This window comes from Taudactylus pleione, unplaced genomic scaffold, assembly GCF_031769625.1.
Source record: "Taudactylus pleione unplaced genomic scaffold, aTauple2 ptg002275l, whole genome shotgun sequence".
Lineage (NCBI taxonomy): Eukaryota > Metazoa > Chordata > Amphibia > Anura > Myobatrachidae > Taudactylus > Taudactylus pleione.
The window spans coordinates 236,476-245,753 of record NW_028286666.1 but is presented as its reverse complement, the minus strand read 5'-3'; positions in this window follow the sequence as shown (position 1 = coordinate 245,753).

Here is a 9,278-nt window from a genome sequence, read left to right as displayed (position 1 = left end):
CTAAACAGTCATATTTCAAGAACTTAATCTCCTCCCAGTCCTCTAATCCCCAGTGTCTCCTCACCACCCCGAACTCCCTCCTCTGCCCAGCCCCTCCTCACCTTCCCTCTTTGCCCTTGACTTTGCTACCTACTTTACATCTAAAATTGACTCCATACATGAGGCAGAGCTGTAGCTAGCGCTGAGTGCCCTGTGCCAGCCCCGCACCTTTTGCGTGTGACGTCATGATGTTGCGCACAAGGGGATGGGGCCGCTGGCAACTGATGCTCAAGTAGTGCCCGGAGCATCTTCAAGATGCGCCAGGCGGCTGTAATTATGGCAGGGAGCCTGCCTGTAGCATCCGTGGGATGCTACAGGCAGCACTGCTGCAGTGATGCTGGGTGCAGATCCCCGTTACAGGCACCCTGTAGTCAGAAGCAGGGATGATGGGATGTCCACGGTGCTGCCCATAGAGCACTGTTCTCTGGCCGCACACCCCTAGCTACGACTCTGATGTCAAGATATCATTTCCCACCAGTCCCCCAGCACTACACCTCCTCCTTCCCCAGATCATCCCTCCCTTTCCATTTTACCTACACTGACATTCTTCTCCCCTGTATATGGAGTGGAAGTCATGGCCCTTATACAGTCCTCCCCCCTTGACCCTATCCCTTCACGTCTCCTCCACTACCTCTCTCCCTGTGCCTGCTCCCATCTTGCCCACCTCAATCTCTCCCTCTCTTCTGGCACTGTCCTTTCTGCATTCAAACATACCCTTGTCTCCCCCATTCTCAAAAAACCTACCCTTGATCCTAACACTGTCGCCAACTACCGACCTATCTCCTCCCTTATGCATCCAAACTCCTTGAGCGTGTTGTTTGCAACCACCTCACCACATTTCTTTCCTCCCACTCCCTCCTTGACCCTTTCAGTCTGGCTTCCGTTCTCTCCACTCCACTGACACTGCCCTCATTAAAGTCAGCAACGACCTCCTTGCTGCCAAAACCAAAGACCACTACTCCCTGCTCATTCTCCTTGACCTTTCTGCTGCTTTTGACACTCTGGACCACCCTCTCCTGCTGCTGCAAATCCTTCACTACCTTGATCTGTGTGACACCGCTCTCTCCTGGCTGTCCTCCTATCTCTCTGACCCATCCTTCTCTGTCTCTTCTCTTGACTCCTCTCCCCCCCCCTACAGCCTCTTACAGTAGGTGTCCCCCAAGGTTCTTTTCTTGGACCTCTCCTATTCTCCCTCTATACTTCCTCTCTAGCTGAACTTATCAGCTCTTTTGACCTCCATTATCATCTCTATGCTGATGATACTCAGATCTACCTTTCCTCCCCTGATCTCTCTCCCTCTCTCCTCACTCGTATCTCTAACGGTCTCTCTGCTGTCTCTTCCTGGATGTCCCAGCGATTTCTTAAACTTGATATGTCTAAGACTGAGATGATCATCTTCCCACCCTCCCACATAAGCTCACTTCCCACTATTTATTTATCTATTGATGGCACAACTATCTCCTCTAGCCCCAAAGTGCGCTGTCTTGGAGTTACCCTGGACATCCCTCTCCTTCATACGACATATCCAGAACCTCTCACAGACCTGTCGTTTCCATTGCAAAAATATTTCCAGGATCAGACCCTTTCTCAGCCAGGATGCTACTAAGACCCTCATACACTCACTGGTCATCTCCAGACAGGATTACTGTAACCTCCTCCTATCTGGAATCTCCCATCTCTCACCTCTCCAGTCTGTCCTCAATGCTGCTGCTTGACTCATCTTGCTCTCCAAACGCTCTACATCTGCCTCCTTCGCTTACAAGCCCTCCACTGGCTCCCCTTCCCCTTCAGAACCAAATTCAAGGTTCTCACACTCGCTTACAAAGCCCTCACACACTCCTCTCCCATTTACATCTCTGACCTCATCTCCCTTCACTCTCCTGTCCGCCCCCTTTGCTCAACTAATGCTGCCTCTCCTACCACTCCAAGACTTTGCCCGCGCTGCTCCCCACCTTTGGAACTCTCTCCTTCTCCCCATCAGACTCTCCATCTCTCTACAATCCTTCAAACGGGCTCTCAAGACCCCACTACTTCATCAATGCTTTCCAGCTCCCATCCTAACCCACTGCTACATGCTCCCTCCTCCCCATCTGTATCATGCCTGTATGTCTGCCCCTCCCCTTTAGAATGTAAGCTCTTGCGAGCAGGACCCTCTACCCTCTTGTGCTTCTTACTTTATTTTCATCTACTTCTTACTCACCACTAGGGCACCTAACACTTGGTGCTTATGCTCTGTTGCTTATTTGGGTGTTCTGGCCACCAATGTATATTCATGTCCTGCATTGTATTGTATTTTACTGTAAGTCACCTATTTGTTTATGTACTATGTAAAGCGCTGTGGAACACTTGTGGAGCCATATAAACGATAATAATAAGGGGGAGTGGTCACAAAAACGCAGACGTGCCTGTCCTGGGCATGCATACATTAGCCACTGCTAGTGCATACGCAGCTCTGCCCATCAGAAGAGCGCCCACGACCTTCCACAAGGGTAAGATGACCGGCGGTGTGCTTCGATGTTTACGTAGGTATGAGTCGTCGCATGCAGGTGAGAAGGCAGCAGTGGGCGTCTTTATGCTAATAGCATATTTTCACAGCTGCGATCGCATTAGCGTCCGTCTATGAATCAGGCCCTCTGTGCACTATACAGTACTCACCCGAGAAGAAGAATGATGAGTGCCATAGTGTGACTTCTCTTCCTATCTCCCAGCAGATCTGATAACCCTCAGCGTCTCTGGCTTTTTTATCGTTAAATACTCGCTGCATATTCCCCCAAAACACCCGTTTTTGGGGACACTCATGTAAAAGTAACATCATCGCTTCTGTGATCACTTTAATTTCTATTGTGGCCAGATGTGAATGCGCCAACATCACTCAGCGCATGTGCGAGCGGGGAGGGGAGGGATCCTATCCCAGACAATTCAGTGCGTGTAGCTAAACCGGCCTAATGCCATTTAGAGATGGAGCCACTGTAGCTGCCTGACCTTGGTAAATCTTTGCAGCCCCTATAGAAACCTATGGGGGCTGCCGCAGGGAATGGGAGGACCGCGGCAGATATGGGGATATCCGCTGTAGTCCCTCCATGGTACATTGGGTGATACTTACTGAGGGGAACAAATTGTGGGCAGGATTTTTTAAAAACCTAACAGAGCAGGGTATTTCCCGCAGCTGCAGGGTTTTGCTAGTGCAATAAGGTGACTGAGAATGGGACGCGGTGAGTTTTATAGAAATCACGGCGTCTTTTTTCTGGCATCGCCGGAGCACGTATGAGTTTTCCTAAAATCGTACATTATTAGGAAATATCAGCAGGACTTATCCTCTCTGGCAGTGACAGCGCAGTCAGTGATGGACCATGGCTGACTATGAAGCCCCACACCCTTGCTGACATAATGCCGCCATTCGCAGGTGTATAGGTAGGAGGTGGAGCCTAATGCCATGAATTGCCTTCACCTCTCAGAAGCCTGCAACAGGATGTGTGTGCGCACTCTCTGTCCCATCCTCTCTATCTCCCTCCCTCTCTGCTCCTCTTCCTCTATTTTGCTCTCCTTCCCCTTCCTCTCTCTCACTCCCACCCTCTGTCTCCCTTTCTCTGTCTCCCTCGTCCGTCCCTCCCTTTCTTTCCTCCTCTCTTCCCTCCCATACTCTCTCCATCTCTTCCCTCCCTCATTACTTTTCTCTTCCCCTATTTCTCCATCCCCCTCCCTGTTTTTATCTCTCCCTCTCTTACTCTTTTGCTCTCCTTTTCCCTCCCTCTCTGCCTCACTCCCCCCTCTCTGTCTCCCTCGTCTCTGTCCAAGTGCAGCAGGAGTAGCCACCTGCTGGAGGACAGGCACTGAGAGTGCACGGAGACTCACGCTGGGGGTCCGGGCAAGCCGGTTCCCAGCACAATGATGCAGGATTGGTAGGAGCAGAGCACTGGAGTCCAGGAGCTTAGCTCCTGGCGCCCCAGCGCTTTAAGGGTTACCGCTGACAACTCCATGGCAGCCGCTTCCTGCGGCCAGGCAGCGGAGTGTACAGTGAGCCACTGCAGCAGGGAGTGCCCGGGCTCCAGGGGCTAGGTACCTGCATGCTGGGGGACAGGGAGAGCAAGCTCCCTGGACCCCCAGCGCTGAGAAGGGCTGCTGAGTAAAAGTACAGCTGCTGCAGCCAGGGCAGGGTCCCAGGCTGCAGAACTGAAAGCCCTATAGTGGGGACTGGGAGCTCGGCTCCCCATCTCCCAGCATGGCAGGACTTAGATAAGTAAAAGCCCAGTGCTGAGCAAACAGTTAAAAATACACCCAGGTACATAATGTTAACTAAAATTATATATTAAATACATGTATGTTAAATGTATAAAAGTGAAATGCACTTACCTGTGATTTCTCTGGACGGCCAGGAGATCCAGAGTCCTCTGTAGGCTGATGGATCCCCCAGCCCCTTCCAGAGAAATAAAATGTTCTCTTATGCAGCCACATGCCTGGAAGTGGTATGAGGAGGTGCATAGGGAGCTGGCTAGCCATTTCAGGGAGCTCCAGAATGGCTTCCCTTCCGTGGCCAGGAAACCATGCCAGGGGACCCTGCTTGCCCACCTCTGGAGCTCCGTTTCAGGCAGAGATGGCAGGCTTGGTCCCTTAGCAGATTCCTGGAAGTGGTATGAGGAGGTGCATGGAAAGCTGGCTAAGGCAGCCGGCTAGCCATTTTAGGGAGCTCCAGAATGGCTTCCCTTCTGTGGCCAGGAATCTGCCAGGGGACCTGCTTGCCCACCTCTGGAGCTCAGATTCAGGCAGAGATGGCAGGCTTGGTCCCTTAGCAGATTCCTGTAAGTAAGTTTTTGGTGGGAAACCTCCCCCGGCCCTAGTCGAGCCGACTCCTGGGTGGCGACCAAAACACCAGGTAGTCTCAGGCTCAGGGGAGTGACCACTCCTCCTGTCCATAGGGGACAATGTTAAATGTGCATGTGGCCAGCACATGCACAGGTCATGCACTTAAGAAGATTGGTTGGAAACTACAGGGTGGGCTTACCCCCTGTGGTAATGTGTATTGAAGTAGCATAAAAGAAGGCTTCAAGCCTGGTAATATTATACAACCCTGTTTATCCTTTGTGGAGAAGAACTGCTAATTGATAAGATTTATTGTATGCTGATTACCTTCAATCCGAAGGGAGGGTATTTTTTAAGACTTTGAGCATTAAACACCTTTGCCTTTACTTCGACTGTATCTGTACACTGCGACCAACAGAATTGCGCCAAATGCTATTCCGTTCTCCTGTTCTGGGTTGTCAGGCATCTCCGAAACTCAAGCCCCCTGCCAGCTACCGTGCAGAGCCTGGTCCATTGCGAGGGATCAGGTGGGAACAGCCGACACCAAACAGGTGTATCCACAGTTAGTCGACTCATACGCAGCACTTTTTTTTTTAAATTGGATACCACAGGAATCAGGAGCGCGCATATCCTTGGAATTCCAAAATTGGGCATGAGGGCCGCAAGATTTTTAACCTCACCCCCAAATTAATATACCCTTTAATAATTCCACAAATGCTATTTGTCAAATAGGACTGTTAAGGGACTATGATAAAGGTTCCACAGTGACACCTAGTGGGTGAAGTGCAAATATTACAGGACTATGATAAAGGTTCCACAGTGACACCTAGTGGGTGAAGTGCACAAATTTTACAGAAGATGTAAGTTGAACAGAAACAATATTCTAATATAAAATTTGCAAAATAATCCCACACATTACTCTGCTAACAGCTCTGTGTAATCAGACAGAACACTATATAACAGCACTTAGCATAGGACCATTAGTGATGAAGAATAGGCCCCTTTAAATGAGGCATGAAGGTAACCTATTCCCTGTCACTCTGATACTAAAAAATGGCGTATTATCTCCCCTCTACCCTACAGAATGCTGGAGACATTAGCTTCTATCTGTGCAGTGTTCCCATATTGTCACTTACATAGTTCTCTCACAGGTACCTTCACTCACATTTACAGCATTTGTAGTCTATCAGGACTTTCACCCCTTTCTCTCTGCGTGTTGCTGCTATCGATAGTCCACCTGGGCCACCTCAACAATTCCTGGAACATTTTTCTGCCTGGCTCCCTCACTTTCTATCATCAGATATCTCCACCATCGTTATGGGTGATTTCAATATCCCCATTGACAGTCCACAATCTCCTCATGCCTCCAAGCTACTCTCTCTAACCTCCTCTCTTGGCCTCTCCCAATGGACTGACTCCTCTACTCCTCAGGAGGTCACCACCTTGATCTTGTATTCACCAGACTATGCTCAGTTTCTGATGTCGCTAATGCTCCTCTCCCTCTCTCAGATCATAACCTTATCACCTGCACGCTCTCCTCCATTACATCAACCTCAATGTCAGTGAAATCAACCAAATCTCCTAAAACCCGCAGAAATATTAATGCTATTAACTTTCAACTACTATCTACCGCTCTACAACAACTACTCTCACCAATTTCCACATTCACTTCTCCTGAGACTGCTGCATCACACCTAAACCAGATTCCCTCGATGAAGTAGCTCCAGCTACACATCACATAGACTTAGACATCAACCGTGACATTCTAACTTAAGGCATCTACAAAAACTCTCACGTAAAGTTGAACGTCAGTGGTGACAGTCTCGTACTCCAAGTGACTTCCTCACATATAAGTCTATCTACAACTCTTATCGTACTGCTCTGGGCACTGCCAAGCAAACATAATTCCAATCTCTTATCTCTGCTCAAGCCTCTAACTCCAAGTGACTCTTTAATACATTTAAACTGCTTCTTACCCCTCCCTCACCCAACCCACCATCTGTGCACAAGATCTTGCTTCCTATTTCAAAGAAAAGATTGATAAGAACCGAAATTAAATGGTATGTTCTTCCGCAGCTAGTGACCTGCTCAATTCCCTACCTGAACCCTCTGGCACATTCTCTTCATTTGACCTCACAAACTAAGTATCTACAACTACTTATCCTCCTACTATTACCTCTCTAGATCCTATACCCTCACAACTCAGTAAAGCTCTGTCTCCTGTGCTCATCCCAACCCTAACTAAAATCAGTAATCTCTCTACTGGCATCTTTCCATCACTGTTCAAGCACGCAGTGATCACTCCCATCAGTGTATAAGCATGCAGTGATCACTCCCATTCCACCGTCCTATCTCCAGCTCCCATGCCCCTCCAAGCTACTTGAGAGACTTGTCTACACTCGCCTAACACACTTTCTCAACTCACACAACTTATTGGACCCTATTCAGTCTGGCTTTCGTTCCTAACACTCCACAGAGACAGCACTGACTAAGGTAGTAAATGATCTGGTCACTGCCGAGGCTAAAGGCCATTATTCACTCCTAATTCTTCTAGATCTCTCTGCTGCTTTTGACACTGCTGACCACTCTCTTCTCATACAAACATTACAATCCCTAGGTCTTAAGGACACAGCTCTTTCTTGGCTCTCTTCCTACCTATCTGATCGCTCTTTCACTGTTTGTTTTTCTGATTCTGCCTCCTCTTCGCTACCTCTATCAGTTGGAGTACCGCAAGGCTCTGTCTTAGGTCCTTTACTATTCTCAATCTATACCACCTCTCTTGGCAAACTAAGCCGCTCTTTTGGTTTTCAATATCATCTGTACATGGTGATACTCAAATCTACCTATCCTCTCCAGATTTATCCCCATCTGTATTGGTCCGTGTCACTGAATGTCTTTCTGCAATTTCATCTTGGATGTCATCTCGCCACCTGAAACTTAACATTTCTAAAACAGAATTAATTATATTTCCACCTGTCAATAACAGTTACCAACCTGATCTCTCTAATCACTATTGATAACTCAACAATCCACCCCGCCCCACAAGCTCGCTGCCTTGGTGTCGTCCTTGACTCTGAACTGTCCTTTTTTTCCCCACATTCAATCTGTCTTAAAATCATGTTGCATACATCTAAAAAACATATCCAAAATTCGACCATATCTCACACAAGACACTGCAAAACCTCTAATCCATGCACTTATTATCTCCTGCATTGACTATTGCAATAGTCTCCTTACTGGTCTTCCCAAAAACAGGCTATCGCCATTACAATCCATTCTGAATGCAGCTGCGAGGCTTATCTTCCTTGCCAAACGTTCGTCTGCTGCCCTGCTCTGTCAGTCCCTCTATTGGTTGCCGGTTTTCTACCATATTCAATGTAATATACTTTTACTTACACATAAGGCTATTTACCAAACCTCACCAACATACATCTCTTCACTCATCTCAAAATATCTCCCTACCCGACCTCTCCGCTCAGCACAAGATCTGCGTCTCTTATCCCCACGCATTACTTGCTCCCATTCACGGTTACAGGACTTTCTTCAGGCTGCACCCACTCTATGGAATGCATTACCACATACAATAAGATTTTCCTCTAGTCTCCAATCCTTCAAGCGTTCCCTGAAAACTCACCTCTTCAGACAAGCTTATCAGATTCCAGAACCTCCACATAACCTTCATAGCTTCCATATCTAATTACATCCCCTCTCACAGTCCACACACAATCTCACACATAGTCTTTATCCCACATCCTCATGACATTTGGCCGACATTCCGGTGTGACTGGATCATGTAGCCTACCAAGAAACTGTGCATTCTGGCAGGACCAAGGAGCAATATCTAGGGCCTGATTCAGAGCTGCTCGTAAGCGGCCGCTCGTTCGTTCCGAGCGATATTTGCCCAACTGCGCATGCGTACGGATTTTAATACGTATGCGCGAACCAGTCAGTGCGGCCGAAAATCGTTTGTTCGCTAAATAGCGAATGCCTGCTATTTTGAGTGACAGGAGGAGGCGTATGTGGGTGGTAACAGGGGAAGGTGCTTGAAAACGGGGAGTGGAGATCCGAATGCAGGCGTGCTTAAAGGTCAAAACGGGCGTTTTATGGGTGTGCATAATTAATACAGCAGCGTCATTGACCACGTCACTGGGTTATTTTATAGTCAGAACTGCTCGCATGATTGCGGTAGGAAAAACCAACCACAAGAATAGCGAGCAGTTCATACGCTGGTCGATGTACTCGATTAATCTAATAAATAGCGGACAAGACGTAGGATGCGAGCGGCCAGGGGGCGTAGTTATCCAAAAAACGACCGCAAGTTTTGTTCGCTCGTTCAGACATGGAGGCGTCAACAGACCGCAAAGAGCGAACGGTTCATTTGAATAGCCACCCCCTTTTCCTGAACGACCGTCCGCAAATAGCGTCCGGCTCTGAATCAGGCC